Source organism: Topomyia yanbarensis, chromosome 3 (genome assembly GCF_030247195.1).
Source record: "Topomyia yanbarensis strain Yona2022 chromosome 3, ASM3024719v1, whole genome shotgun sequence".
Taxonomy (NCBI): domain Eukaryota; kingdom Metazoa; phylum Arthropoda; class Insecta; order Diptera; family Culicidae; genus Topomyia; species Topomyia yanbarensis.
In genome coordinates this window covers 401,896,357-401,913,109 of record NC_080672.1, presented here as the reverse complement: position 1 = coordinate 401,913,109, position 16,753 = coordinate 401,896,357, and the positions used below count along the sequence as shown (strand labels likewise).

The following is a 16,753-nucleotide window of genomic DNA, read 5'->3' as shown; positions in this document are numbered from 1 at the left end:
ACATTAGATTTTTTGTACATATTACACTAAAAACATTCTTAGATGCTGACAGCCACGATAGGGATTTTTTTTCTAAACACATCGAATGGTTGTTATAATATTCTTAAATTTTTAAATTCATTCGCCTTGCATTAGCTTAACAAAACGATGAAGTCCGTCTAAGAAGCGCCCATACAATCATTGTACTGGTCTTCAAATTCTCATATGCGCTAAAAATTGGTTGCAAAACATATTTAAATATACTGTAAAGTTTACAATCAAAATGTATTACAAACACTATAATATTGCTCCAACAAACGTTACCATACACAAAACGGGCAACCATTATATGATATATCCAATTGAACAGAACATTTTGAAATTTATTTCTTATTATATCTTTCATTCTTTATAACACGAACTGTTCTTTATAGCTTTATAGGCAATCGGCCAAATGACATTGGGTCAATTGCTATTCAGTCAAATGACATTCAACCAAATGATATTCTTCCAAATGGCATTGTCTCTTTCAGCCAAATAACCCTGCCGGCCAAATGACATTCGATTAAAAGACCCTTTCGGCCCAACAAGTTTTGGTCAAACTATCATTTCGGTCAAATGGCATTCAGCCTAACAGCATTCGATTAAATGCCCCATTCGGCCAAATGAAAACTTATTTACTTCCCATTCTGGAAACAATGCTTGCTTCGAAATAAAATTCAAAGAGCATAACTAAAAACGACAGACTGTTTATGTTGATTGTGCTAACGATATTTCATATAATTATGAGAAACGATAATTTTTCGCGTTTGATTTTTTTCACGAAATAGACAAATGAATAATTAATTTTCATTCGTTAAGCTTACTTATTTGATAAAAAAGCGCCAACCCTTATATTTGGTCTAACTTGTTCAACGTTGGGTTGTTTAAATTTTCATTGTAATCGCCCGTTTTATTAATTTGTTAATAAGATAGTTCGGCCTTTCGTCTCTTCAGTCTACTGTCCCTCCACATTTCGTCCTTCCATCACATATGTCATACATCCAAAAATAGAAATATGGTAACATGTAATCAAAACAAAATTAACTGCAAAACGAAACCGAACGGAAAGATTTGTTCATTCACGCATCCTTTCGATTCCCGCCAGCGCGTAGTTTCGAAGCCACCCATCAACACGCAGCACCTCAAAAGGCCTCCAATACATCCGATCAACCTTCGCGTACCGTAGCACGATGGATCCCAGCCCAGCAGGGTATGCAGCAGTAAACTGCAGACGGAGCTTTATTGAGGCGAGTAACCAATAAAAGCAGTTATTGCATTAGCGGATGGTTATCACTGCCGATGATCGATGACGTCGCAGTCGCAACACATTATTTCTGTAAGGTTTTGCGGTCCATAACAATAAAGAGCAGGCCATTTTCGCGCGCGCACATACACGCGTTCATTGAAACTCGCTCACTCACTCTCTCACTCATTCGCCCTCTTCGTTGGGTTGGCGGGTAGAAAGGTGAGGCTCGCCTGCATCCAAAGTGGGTCAAGTTTTCAAGTCATCATCTGCTCAAGGCAGCCCGCATGAATACCGTACCTCCCCGCTACTGTCTGTGTTTGTCGGAACAAAACCCGAACCGAACAGCAGTTCATGCAATTTGCTCAGGCGAGCTATTTCGCGGACAGGTATAATGGGGCAATCGGGGGAGGAGTGCCGTTTTCCCAACCCAAAAGCAAGCGTGAAAGTTCAACAACTTTTCCTGGAGCTGGTTGGGTACCTGCCAACAACTTTTTCGAGCAGTTTTTCGTCCACTATGTTTTCCTTTCAATTGAAGAGGGAGACCCCGTTGAAGGTCTCCCCATGGTTGCCTGCCACGTAAAGGGGGTTGGGAGCCGCTTTGTACTCGAAGTAACTCACTGCTATTTTCATCCATTCGCGTTCGTTCGTGTTACGGGTTACGCGAAAGAGCTACGCTCGTTGAAGTTCACCCAGTGGATGTTCATTCCGTTCACTCTCGCCGTTCGGCGGGTCCCCGATGTGGGGTTGGCTCCCCCGATGGGTGGCTTCGTCGGCCGCTCGCGCTCAGTCAATCTGTGACTTTTGATTCGCGTTGACGTGCGCTGATTGTAATTTTCGATTCGGTCGTCTATTTCGTCGTCGGGTTTAACGGGGAAGTTTTCGCGGGAAGATTTCCCATTTGATAAGAGTTAACTTTTTTTTTGATTTTTTTTTTCGTTTTCGTTAAATTTGGTTACGCGTTTGTTTCGTTTATTTATTTCGTACGTTGGCGTGGTTTTTTAACGGTCTGTTTTTTTCGGTGGTACCAGTCCTCTACCACTGACCTTGGTTCGACGTGTGCTACGTTTGCTTCGGGGGGATCCGTTCCCTGGATTTGGACCCCCTGGGCTGGTTTCCGAGAATAATTTCAAATACAAACAAAGAAGTGAGAAGCTGTTTTAATTCGTTTCCGCCCAAAAGTTGATTTTTAGTGATCCAAATAAATCTGAATCCTGCAGCCAATCTTGATTTCCTCAGTTGTCATCCCAACGGTGCCAGGATGGGGCGTAAACAGTTCACGGAGTGGGGCGGGGACAAGGACGCCTAGAGGCGGAATTCGGTGGAACCTGCTGAAGGAAAGTGAAATAACAATCGCAAATGCAACGCTGGTTTAGAAAGTATTTTTTCAAAGCTCTCGTCTGCGGCAAAGTCTCAGCGAGGGAAAAGTGAACGAAGGCCTCACTCAGCTTCAGCAAATTGAGCCACACGAGAAGTGCCTGTGCAAAACAACAAAAAAAGATACAAACCTCGCGAAATGAGAAGGAAAGTGATTGAAAATGAATCTGTGAGTGTATTGTCTATGATCGCTGGTCAACAATTGAAGGATTATTATCGCGAAATCTGAGGCTCACCGCGGAGCGGAAGGAGAAATGGAAGCAATTGGAAAATTAAGTTCAGTGGTTGAATAGAAGTGGAATACCGGAGCAGAAAAGATACACATCGAAAAACCTGAAGTGATAAGTGCAATCGCGCAATTTCTTCTTCTTCTTCTATTGATTGGGATCTTAAATTTGTATATTTTCACCCGTCAAAAGTTACCATCGCCGAGGAAAGATTTGTCCGAAAAATTAAAAGTGTTACACACATACATCCGACACAGCCGAATAGAGAGAAAGAGATAGTAAAAGTGGATTAAACACGGCCAAACCTGGCCAAAAGTGAATGTGTGTGAAGTGCGAAAAGAGTGTAAAATTAGCGGTAATTAACCGACTAAAGGCGTGTTTATGAGCAGTACTAGTGAGCGAAGACAGTGAATAGTCGTGCCACCAAGCAGGAAAGAAACACAATCCCCGAACGTGTGGCGTGACATACTTTAACAGAGTGCGAAAAACTGCGTGAAAATAGACGAAGAAGACTTGGATTACCGCCCACCGCCGCCCATCTGCTGTTCCGGATCAGCGTGTCTTCGGTGCGAACTCACAGCAACCGTGTCCGCCGGATCCCTCGTCCGCAGCCACGAACGCGAATGCTATCGATTGTCAAGGTAAGAAACTCAATCGCATTTTAATCGGTTTCGTGATACGGGTTTGCCTTCAAGCTTCGCATCCGCGCGGGGCACAGTCCCGACGGATGTCCTTTCGACGTAAAGCTGCTGGCTTTGAGCGCGTCGCGCAACTGCTGATGTTGTTTTTGTTGTTGTTACAAAACAAGTATACACGATGCGCGAGCGTAGTCAGGAGCGCTGAAGGACAGCCATTTTTTATTATTGTGCTCCTCGCTTTCGTATCAGGGATCGTACATTTACTTCGGCGATTGGTGACGTTCCCCCGTTGGGTTGCGTGAGTGAGTGTGACACTGCTGGCTGATTATCATTGGCTGTGACATGGTCGCCGTTACGAATATATAGCAGTGATGCTTGTGAAACGGGGTATTACGGCCAATGTGTGCAGGGATCTTTGCGTCACGATCGTGTTTTGATTTGATGCGTCGGCTTAGGATTCTAGCGTGTGTTACGTAAGGCGAGGTCGCTTGCATGATTTTTAACGGAAGTGTACAACGGGTGGAAGTGTTTAGTCGTTTTACTTCTATTCTTTGTGTACGTGGCAGTCAAATACAAAAGAAGAATGTAATATCTTGAATGTCAAGTTTGACGAACCTATCGATTGAGTATACTATTATTATCTTTAGAATCAAAACTACAAAGTTAGATGAAATGCTAATTCATAATTAGTGCATTATTTATTTGCACATGGTCATTAATTGCAATGAAACGGTGGAGAAAGTCCGGTAAAATTATATATCTTTTTTGAATATTTTGTAATTTTATATTATATAATTGATTGTATTCGACTGAAGCTCTTATGCAATCGTTTCACTAACTCATATTTCTTCCATTCTGTGACTGTTTCGTTTAATTAATAGTGTAATCATGAGTCATTTGTCTGATTATTTTGATTTTTCGTGTTTCAATTTATACACTATATACAGCAAAAAAAAGCTAAAAGGTTCTGTAGATATCAGTTATTTCATTTCCTTTCTACTTCAATATGTTACAGAATAAAAAAACACGATTCAATAAAAATTTTCATAGAAATGGTTAAAAAAACTTTGAGTTTTAGTCTAAACTACTATTGAAAACTATTGTGGGAATTTTCAAAACTCGTGTTTGGAAACGAGTTTGGAAAGAGTTGTTTACGTTTCAGTCAAAATGTTGTGATGTATTAATTGACTGTGAAATGGCAGCTGAATCAAACGACACATAGCTGCAATGGCGGATTTTATTTCACAATGCGAATTATATATTCGATGATTCTCGCTTCACGCAACCACTCGATTTGAATCATTGTTCAGTGATTGCCTGGCATCATTCAATCAATATCCAACAATGGCGTCTAAGTCATCAATTCCAACAAATACGTGGTTTTCAAGTTCTTTTTGTCTTTCTCGTATAAACATCGAATCTTTAATCGAGGCGAGTAGGGCCGAGATTCACATACCATTCGTTTCAGTTCGCCGAGATCGGAAAATGTCTGTGTGTATGTATGTGTGTGTCATTTAAACTCAAACAAATTTCTCAGAGATGGCTGAGCCCATTTACAAAAACTTAGTTCCAAATAAAAGGTATAACGCTCCCACAAGCTAATATTGCACTTTTAGTTGATAGAACTTCCGGTTCAAGAGATATAGGTTGAAGAGTGCAGCCACAAATTCCACAAATTAGCAGGAATTTTGGGATTTTACTAAAACTAAACAACTTAGCCTTATTATTTCGTTGGGGATGTTTTCGTAGTTTGTGAGCCCCTTCTTTTTGTTCAAACAATAGTTAGGGTGGTTCTAATTTACCGAGATCAACAAAAAATTAACTTTGTGATCATTCTAGTAAGAGCCAAATGACCTTCAGCGAACTTGTAGAGTGACAAATTTTGAAAAAGTTTGCTGAAAACATTCAAGCTCTATCTGGCATACTTTTCATTTTAAAACAAATTTAAAATCGAAGGTGTGTTTCTTAGTGTTATTTAGAAAAAAGTGTTGTATTCAAATAACTTTTGTGGTATTGATTTAAAACTGAAGTAGTCTTCTGACAACTTTAAGACTGTTTTAAGGCAAATAATTTGTTTCATGGCACCATAAGTCTAACGATTTTCGCTGAAAAGTTATGAGCACTTTTTCGCCAAAAATGGTTTTTTTTGGAAAAACAATATCACTCATTGGAGCAAACAAAAGATAATTGATTTCAAAAGATCTATTTTTGATATTATATGTACTTATATCTTTTGAATAATAGAAGCTAGCGCTTTGATATGTTAATAGAAAATGTTGTCTTCGAAAACTCATAAGAACATTTGAAGGATAGGTTGGCAAAAAAAGAAAACTGGAAAAGTTATGTTAAATATATAGTGTTTTCATGAATTGACCCTTCTAATATGTTTAAATTACTTTCACGGTGAACAATATTAAAAATAGAGCTTCGTTTTCATGATAAAATATTACACTTTACAATACTTTTCTATTATTTTAAATGCTGGGTTGTGTGGTTCTAAATTTTTTGATGGTTCACGATAGAGAATCGCTGTCTTCCAGAAAATTGCAGAAAATAATTTAAAAAAAAACTCTATGTCATGTACTTTTCATTTTACAAGAAGTTGATCAAAAAACCTGTTTTAATCCACCTAGCGGTGCAATTGTGCCTTTCTCATTTCTCTAAACTATGGCACGGAGGCTTTTTATGTTCAACATAATTGTGGAAATGTCCATTACATTCTTAGTACACTTTGCACTTATACACAATGGCATGCCAGCCACGAACTTGATGAGCTACGTGTCGACGGTGAAACACTTGAAACAAAAAAATATCATACTCCATTAGCCTAATCAGCATTAGATCAATGTTATCTGCTTGCTAACTCATTTTGTCATGCGGGGATGGGTATGTGAGGAGGGCGAAAGTCCCATGAACGAACGACTCCCCAGCTTAAATTGGTATGCTTTGTAATATAGTGGTGGTTTAAAGATGATGGGGTTGAAAGGGAGGGGTATGAGGTGGTGGTCTGAGGGGTGATTTAAGGAGATTTTTAAAGGAGGGGAGTGAACAGTAGAGGGGGGGGGGGTGTAACCCCTCTCCGTAAACCATCAACTACGCCCCTGTTAAAATCCAGAAACCTTATGCGAGTCAAAAAAAAAATAGGTCGGGATTAGGTTGACGTTTTTCAGAGTGATTGCATAACCTTTCTATATGAGAAAGGCAAAAATGTGCAAAATCCAAAAAAGTGAATCTTCGTCAAATTTTTTTCGTGTTTGCATCAAATCTCGACGTTTTATGCACCTTGAATAGATTTAGCATCAAAAATAAAAATTCTATTTTTAATTTTTCCTATAGTTTTTATGAGAAATTTCTGTGTGGCCGCACTCTGAAACCCGTAATTCCGGAACCAGAATTCCGATCGATCCAAAATTCAATAGCAGCCGATGGGAAGGTTGCACCTTTCATTTGAGACTAAGTTTGGGCAAATCGGTCCAGCCATCTCTGAGAAAAATGAGTGACATTATTTGACACATACGCACATACATACACACACACACATACACACACACACACATACACACACATACATACACACATACACACACACACATACAGACTTTTTCCGATCTCGACGAACTGAGTCGAATGGGATACGGCACTCGGCCCTCCGGGCCGGGATTAGGTTGACGTTTTTCAGAGTGATTGCATAACCTTTCTATATGAAAAAGGCAAAAAGGTTTTTTTTAATTATTTTCTTTATATAACTTTTGAAGTTTTGATTTTTCATTAAGATCACTGTAGGAATACTTTCAGATATTTTGAGGGAGAACAATTTGTTTCAATATACCGTAAGAAAAGTTGTATATCTTTTAACTAAAAATAAACCATTTTTGAGTAAATATTGCAAGGTATGATAAAAATCGCATTTTCCATTTTTGGTGATCTATACTAAAAAGCGTACTCTTTTATATAGCAGTAAAGGTATTTAATGCTAAGTGTCCTAATCGAAGATGCTATTTAAAAAAGATATATTTTTTCTAAAAAAGTTCTCTTAATTTTGATACGAGCAAAGTTTAGAAGTTGGTATGTTAAAGCAAATTATTCGCCATAAAATAATCTTCAAGTTGTCCAAAGGGCACTTCAGTATAAAATCAAAACTACAAAAGTTAAAGAAACAAAAACGTTTTTTAGCAACACTCTAGAGCTTACAGTTGGATTTGTTGTTCAATGGAAAGTATAAAAGCTAGAGCTTGCGAGTCTTCATCAAATTTGTCTAAAATGTGTTGCTCTATAACTTCATCGAAGACAGTCAAGCTCCATCTTAAACAAATAAAACATTAAATTTTAATTATTGCTGGAACCACCCTAGCTTCCGTTTAAACCATTCATGCCCATGTTGTTTGTTGACAACAACGTTTTTAAACAGCTATAACTTTTGATTGAGGCGAGAATCGCTCACAAAAACAAGTAAGGCTCATTAATGTGATTATTGCCTTTAATTTGAGTATTAACAGTTACAAGGATCAGCTCTAGAATTGAAGTTATTGCAATTAGTCTGATTTGATTCCGATGGACCAGTGCTGCCAGGGACAGTTTACGTTGACGACGGAAAATGATTTTTTCATATATCTTCGTCATGATGCAATATTATCGAAAAATGATAAAACTTATCGATTTAGACTGTTGTTGGCTACGTTTTCCACGTAATTGGATTATTGTAATTATTCTAGGAGAATTGTATTGAGCATTGGAAGGTAAAAATTGACCAGCTTCTAGCACTGCCATGGACGCACATATCTTTATGAAAATAGGCCTTTCGTGTTTCTTGAGCCAACCGTTTTCAGGGAAAAAAAGTTTTGAAACCCTACATGCACTAGAAAAAAGTTGGGCATGAAAGGGTGAAACCAATAGAAGGGTCTTGCAAAGTACAACAACTTTGCCAAACATATTGCAGGGCTAAAGTCATTTAATTTAGTAGTTAAAATTCCTTCTAAATTTATATTCTGGACCACTGTGCATTGATTGTTATTGAGTTTCATTCAGCTCTTACTTTTGGTTCCGGAGCTACAGGTTCCGGAAGTCCCGGCTTCACAATTAAAGTAACATCGGTTAATGGTGTTGGCTGAACCGATTTGGTCAAACCAAGTCTTAAATGGATCGTATAATATGCAGTTGGGTCCCCCCTTACCCTTACACCCCTTCCCTGCATCACCGCCCCTCCCCTTGGACCACCCTCACACTCGCATTCCCTTCAACAACTCCGCGTACCGAGATATGATACACCGAAACCTCCATTTACGAACCAAACCGGGGGTTCGTAAATTGAATTAGTTCGTAAAAAAAGTGTTCGTTATTTGGGATTTAGTTCGTAAAAAAAGTTAGCTTCACATTCTTATTAATATTCGTTGGTTCAGCAATATTCTCGATAACCCTATATGACAATATGGGTATTTTTGGAACGGGCTTGGCAAGTATATGCTGAAAATGGACAATTGGAACCTTTTCGAAATCCAAGATGGCGACATCCGGTTGAGCAATATTCTCGATAACCCTAACAATAAGGGTATTTTTGGTACGGGCTTGAAAAGTAGATGCTGAAAATGGACAATTGGAACATTTTCTAAGTTCAATATGACGATTGCCGGTTGAGCAATATTCTTGATAACGAACACTATGGGTTCTATTTCCGTCATTCACTCGTCAACCCTATCCCGAAAATACCCATATTTTTGTGGTTTTAGAGAATTGGATTTCAAAATAGTTCGAGACATCGATTTCCGTCATGCACTTGTCAACCCCATTCCGAAAATACCCATATTGTTGAGTTTATAGAGAATTTATCTAAACCGGAAGTCGCCATCTTGGAATCCAAAATGGCTCAAGACACCGGTTTCCGTTAGGCACTCGTCAACCCCATTCCGAAAATACCCAACTTATATTAGTAACAAATAACTAAGAATACATAAGTACATAACTTCATGCTGTAATGTACGAACTCAAACTTTCCAAAAAGAGTTCGTTATTTCGAATTTAGTTCGTAAAAAAAGTTACGTAAATCGAATATTACGTAAAAAAAGAGTTCGTAAATGGAGGTTTCAGTGTAAATGATTTCTGATGCATCCTGCCCTCTAACTCTATTAAAACTCTCCCCCCCCCGTTCCCTTCCAAACCCATTCCCCCGGAATTCCAAAATCTGATCACATTAAGATTACATTGAACTCGACAATTATATTGAACATAACATAATTAATCATAGTTTTGATAAATTAGAAAGAAACAATAGCACATCTAGGTGGGTAAAAACAATTTTTTTTGAATATTTGGGTACACTTATTCAAAGAATATTTATTCTGAAATGGCTCACATGTTGTAACACACAACTATACAAAAACCTAACTTGAACCTTACCTGTCCGTACTTAGACTAACATTAAGTAAAAGAAGAAATGCATTAAAAATTAAATTAAATAAATGTGTATCTAAAAGTGATTTAACCAAAAAGAAAACAGAAAAGAAAATTACATATTCGACATCCCTAGAAAAATTGGAGTGTTGTGGCTGACAATTTTGTTTAAAATCCATATAGATGGTTTTTGTTAATAGTATCTTTAAACTGATTTATCCTGATATGGGGTACTTGCTTTATGGTTTAGAATCTTTGGAGGGGTAATAGAGAACCGAAATTAAAATGAGATCTTTTTGTAAATGCTTTCAAATCATAACTTTAATACAATGCATGATATTTACTGATAAAGTTCAATAACTCTATAATGGTTGTTATATGTTGGTATGTAGAAAGATATTTATCCACAAATTAGATCCCCTAGCACCTTCCGAAAGATTTTGAACCATGAACCAAACACCCTGTATAACTGTTTATGATGTTTTTTTTATTTTTGACCTTTCACCAAATTGAATGGAACAAATATACGGGTCATTCCACGCGAAGTGATCAAAAAAAGATGCAAACTTGAAATCGACCTTCACGGATTTGAACCAAATTTGGAGGAATTGTTCATCTAGGGCCAATAAATAAAACCCCAAATTTTTGTGTCAATTTGACCACCCCTTGGGTCATGGGAGCACTCCCCGTTTTGGCAAATTGCAAAAACCCTTGATTTTCTTTTGATCATATCTCCGGTTCTATGTACTCTAGAATCAAACCGAAAGATGGCTTTAGAAGAAAATTGTTCAAGGAGTCTAAAAAAATGATTGAATATTAAAAGTTAATTTTTCTCTCAATACATATATTTTAATTTTAAAAACTGTAATGCCATCGTGTTCCTCAGACATTTTTACATAAAAAACACTTATCATCTCAATATAATATGAGCGCATCCTGAGATATAATTTTCGGCAATCCGAATCAATATACATTGCTGGCCGCTTCCTAATTCCCTTTCCGTCGAGTTGATTTGCAAAAACCTATCATAAATCCTTCCTACCGTTGTATGACAGATGTCAAACTGCTCAGCGATCACGCGATTTGTTTGTCCAAAACATTTACGATTTCTTCATAACTAGTTGTTTCAAATGTTAAGGGGGAGAAGGGTAAGGATTTCTGCTAGAAAAAAAATACGCAGCGATTTTTTTTTAACTTTGGGCGAAGCGAATTGATCATTTCAATAACATTCTGTAATTTACAATTATTTAAAAAAAAACTCAACGTGGGGGCTTGGCATTTTTTACATAGAATGTGTGTGCAAAATTTGAAATAAATCGGTTAAGTAGTTTTTGAATGGCAGTTAACACCGCAAATCGTGTGTTTTCCAGAGATGTTCTACAAAAAGCTTCATCGCCGAGTCGCTTGTCGATATTTTTGCATGAAAAAATTACAGAATGTGATTGAAATGAGACTTTATAATAAATAAAAGTTTTGGTCAATTTGCTTTACCCAAAATTCTAAAAAAAATCGCATACAAATGTGATTTTTTTTCTTGTAGAAACCCTTATCCCCCCCCCCCCCTTTAACAACAGAAAAACGAGTTTGATAGAAAAAAGCGAACTGAAATAAATTAATGAATGCCTTGGAGCATTTTTTGTCTATTTTGACAGTTGTGTAGTTTATCAGATACACGCTAAAATCAATTAACTAAACGTTTGTGGATAATACCTGTACATTGTACATGTTATTGGTAATATTATTGGCTGTCAATTTTCAGAAAATATAGCCAAAAAGTAATTTAGATAGCTGAATTATTTACAAAAGGTGTAATTGCAGAGTTTGTCGCATTTTTTATGTACTGTATTGTACCAATTGGACTCATGCATCTATATTGAAACCTCAACAGCACGATAATCACCTTTACCGGCTGTCCTTAAATCCATCGTTCAGGAGATGGATAAAAGATAGGATGGACGGGTAGTATTGATGATAAGCCTACTTAACGAAAGGACGCCGGTTTATCATTATCGGTTTTTCGCAGATGTCACGTAGCTGGAAATGTAGAAGGATATAAGCTGTAGGATTCGCTCCGAGCAAGCAACGCGCTTTATAACGCATGTTTGCTATCTAGTTGCCAATAGAAAATGAAAAAAATCTTCTTTTGTTGTTTCTAAACTCTGAACAGCCGGCAGATGTTTACCTTGGGACAAATTCTGGATGAATTCAGGAAACACAAGTTGTGGATTCATCATCAGTTTGTGGATTTCAATGCGACGTACGATTCAGTGAAACAAAACGAGTTGTTGTGGATAATGCATAAATATGACTGTCCAACAAAACTATTTAGGTTTATTTGCATGGTGCTAAATGGGTCAAAATCAAACGTCAAAATAGCCTGAGAGAAAATCGACCTGTTTGTGATGTAGAATGTATTGAAGCAGGATGGTACACTCTCTCTAGTATATCATTGAGCATATCGCTCGTAGAAGATACGTAGATATGATGTGCAAAGGAACGCAATATGATTTCCAGTAGAGGAAATTTTTCTATATTTCGACTTCATTTACTGAGTAACTAGCACCATCTTGGAGCCAAGTTAGATTTTGTATCTAAACTAGTATCCAAATTGACACTAGATGGACACAATAATCTAAATAGTCACACGATACGTACGTGAACGTCTAAAGCAAAAGGCTTTTCCCGAGCGGTATCACGTGAAGCAAATACAGAAGCTTCATATATCTTGAAACACTGAAATATGTGATATGATTGTTGTAGAAGTGAGATAAAAAGGCTTGCTGCAGTTGCGGATAGGACTTCCTATGGTTTGCGTTCCGATCTAAAACCCCGTAGTCTACATACTCGCACAAAACTTGATCTAGGCAAATCTGATACACCCCCTTACTCTGTACGGTCATAAGGCATGGGGATTGAAGAAAGCAGGCAGGCGTAAAGAAAACTGGAAAATAGCGGCCCACAATCCTGTAACCTAGAATAAAATATTACGTTAACGAACATATTAATTGCGATAATCGTGATTAACTTCTTGAAATCATTTTTGATTCATATTACTATGCTTGAAAAAATCCGAGAGAAAATTCTAGAATAAAATATTATGGTAGCAAAAATAGAAATTAGCAAAATAGTGACAAAGTTCATGAAACCATTAACCCTTAAAGGTGTAAATCATTTTTTCTAAATTTTTTGAGAGCTGTCTCATAGCTTTAATAGCCACTATGAAGATTTAGAGATAGTTTTTGCAATGTTGTTTTAAGGAGTTACATGCCTTCTTATTTTTAAAAAAAAATTGATGTTTTTATTACTTTATCTGAAAGTGCAACTCTTTGAAAATATTTTTCCAAATTTTGATAGAGATCCCAGAAATAGATCGAAAATTACAGCGCTTCGTCTACTAAGAGCAGTGGTGACTAGAAATTTTAAACTCGATTTCCTCGAAATGTCGTTTTTCCGAAAATGGTTTTTCCGTGATCACGATTGCGAAAAAACCTCTCAACCGATGTTCTTCAATTTTTTTTTTCAATTGATTGTAATTAATTTTTCTCGTACGTTAACGATTCCTTTTTGGCTTTTTCATATAGAAAGGTTATGTAATCACTCTGAAAACGTCAACCTAATATCGGCCGGGAGAGCCGAGTGTCATATCCCATTCGACTCAATTCGTTGAGATCGGAAAAAGTCTGTATATGTGCGCGTATGTGTCAAAAATGTCACTCATTTTTCTAAGAGATGGCCAAAATATAGGCCGATTTGCCCAAAATATAGTCTCAAATGAAAGGTACAACCTTCCCATCGGCTGCTATTGAATTTTGTATCGATCGGAATTCTGGTTCCGGAATTACGGGTTTAACCTTTCGGCACTCGCGCCGTTGTATTTTGTGCTACACCTTCCGAAACTCTAGTGAAATCTTCTTCCAGCACCAGCGGCTGCTCATTCGGGGAGCCATTCGCGCGAGTGCCGGAGGATTAAGAGTGCGGCCACACAGAAATTTTCTATATAAACTATAGGAAAAATTAAAAATATAATTTTTATTTTTAATGCCAAATGTCTCTAAGGTGCATGAAACGTCGAGATTTGATGCAAACTCGAAAAAATAATTTGACGAAAATTCACCTTTTTGGATTTTAGCACATTTTTTCCTTTCTCATATAGAAAGGTTATGCAATCATTCTGAAAACCGTCAACCTAATCGCGGCCAGGGCCAAAATTTTTTTTTGACTGGCATAAGGTTTCTGGAATTTAACAGGGGCATAAATGAGGATACACAGAGAGGGGTTACCCCCGCCCCCCTTAAATCACCCCTCAGACCACCACCCTATCCAGCCCTCATACCCTCACCACTCTCAACCCCATCATCTTTAAACCGCCACTATATCACAAAGCATACCAAATTAATCTGGGAAGTCGTTAAATAAAAAATTATCAATATATTTTTATAAACTTATGCTTGTTTTTGTTCACTGAAAAATATACTATCAAAATACTATAAGTTTGGTAAAATGAAATTATTGCTTTATGCCTTTACGTAAATTCAAACATTCTTGACATTTTCCGCACAAAACATGGTGCATTTAAGGGTCACGGAACAAAATTGTTCCCAAAATCGTGAATAATATGCCATTAGTTCTGAAACAATCCAGTTTTTACGTTACGAAAATAGGACCATCAACAAAAATCATGTACATTATAATTATTTTCAATTTCCCGTAATGCTCGCATAACGCTATTTTTAGTGAAAATTTGTTTTGTGAATATCAATCACTGATTCCGCCATGTCATTAATAAATCGATTCTCTGTACGTGAACTAGTTCACAACTTTATGAACATTTTTCATAAAACCAAAGGTTGACTCATCTTGTGATTCATAGATTTAGGAACATACCATCCGTGCTCGTGAAATAGTTCACAAAATCATAAAATATTATTCATGTATTCGTGAACTGGTTCATGATTCCTAGTATAACAGTCACGATTTTCCATTCGTGCTCGTGAAATAGTTCACGAAATTACAAAATATTCATGTATTCGTGAACTGGTTCATAATTTACGATCCGTTTTACGTGCTGATGATATTTAGAAGATATCCCTAATCACTTTCAATTTCATGCAACATGGTAATGAAATTTTCACGTGAACTCTTTCGCAAAATTTAAAGTATTATTCTTGGAATAAACTTTATTCAATAGACTTTTTCATGAAATGTCAAGCTGCTACCAGTAATAGGTACGAGCAGTAGATACAAGAAAACTATTAGGACTTCGAACATCGTTATTCATTTAATAAGGTTTAGTGTGATGACTAGACAGAAAACGAATACCGCGACTACCGCACTTTTATGATCCAGCTAATATAGTCACGTTACTTCCAGTAAAAAAACCGATAGCAACCAAAAAATAACAGCTCGCGATGAGGTGAAGAGAAATTACGATAACGTGAACGAAAATCGTAACTAAGATCCTGAAATCATGAAAAAAATCACACAACTCGTGACAAAAATAACAAAAATCGTGACTAAGATCCTGAAATAATGAACATAAATAAACATAAACTCGTGACTAAAATTTCACGACAACGTGAATAGAAATTATTAAAATTATGACAAAGTTCCTGAAATCATAAACGTAAATCACATTACTCGTTATTAAAATATCAAAAATCGTGACTAAGATCCAGAATCATTGAATCACTCTACTCATGAATAAAATATCACGATAACGTGAATAGAAATTACGGAAATCGCGACTGAGATCCCGAAATCATGACCATAATTCCCGCTATTCTGACAGAAAATTCCGATAATAAACTTATGAAAAATAGCACGGTAATGTGATGAGAATTCACAAAAATCGCGAATAAGTTCCTGAAATCATGAACATCGTTTGAATGTAGGCTGTTTCCAGGTTTTACGTAAATCGTTCAGCTCACGAAATCGTGATCTTTTGTTCATGAATTTTGGACGGATTTTTTCAGTTTTAGGAAGAGACACATTACTTCGCGTGAAAAATCCAATAACAAACACACAAATAAAATATTACATTTGTATTTGTATTTGGATTTGTAAATTTTCTGAAACGTAATTGAACCAAAAGGAACGAAGTGAGCTGTTTCTCGAAAAGTTAGTAGGATAACAAACCTCGAATTATTTTTTTAAGGATTTTTGTTAATGAAAAATGAATCCAAAATGGTACAATATATCATTTACCTTATAAGCTCGAAAAAAACAATTCATTTTAAACTAATGAACGCAATGCAATCCCAAAGCTTAATTGTTCAAAGCTTTGGTTCGTAAACCACTGACAATGTTAGCTAGGTCACATAATGCACCGCGAAAAAGCAATTCAACACCCGCACCATCGCCTCGACATGGCAACCAGCGCGCAGCGGCGGCGGCAATGTTACACAAACAATTATACCGTCGTCGGCGTCCGTCGTCGCGTCGCGTCCCGCCGCAGGCCAAAGGTTAACTAAAGCACCATACTTGGCTGGAGTTATTTATCAGCTGAACTTCTCCGCTGCTGCGGGGGATATATCACGGATCGGCGCGCGGCGTTAATTAATTGTTATTGTTGTCAGTGCAAAGTGGCTCCATTTCCCGTTTGAACGCCGATGGCTTGTAGAAAACTTCGCTCCAAGCAGTAAGGACTTCCTTCTTCTTTTCGGTTGGCAAGTTTCGTTTGAAACGATGGCCATACCTAGCGACGACACGGTGAAGTAGGTTATAGGAAAGCGATGAAAGAATGGTCTGCAGCAACAGCTAAGATACCATTATTAGGATGGAACTTTTTGGGGGCCACCGTAAGGCCTTGAGAAGCTATTTTCTCGCGCATGGCCATCAATAGCAGCGAACAATTCGAGCCACAA

The 16,753-nt window shown here is 37.2% G+C and overlaps 1 protein-coding gene across 2 annotated transcripts in view; it reads left to right on the top strand.

The window, feature by feature from the left end:
• The first annotated feature begins 2,071 nt into the window (after window positions 1–2,071).
• The window catches only part of LOC131694313 (ecdysone-induced protein 74EF-like), a 252,280-nt gene continuing 237,598 nt past the window's right edge, over window positions 2,072–16,753 (top strand). For both annotated transcript variants that reach the window (XM_058982954.1, XM_058982951.1), the window contains exon 1: window positions 2,072–3,509. The gene's annotated coding sequence lies outside the window, so the exon portion shown is untranslated. The remainder of the gene's footprint in view (window positions 3,510–16,753) is intronic.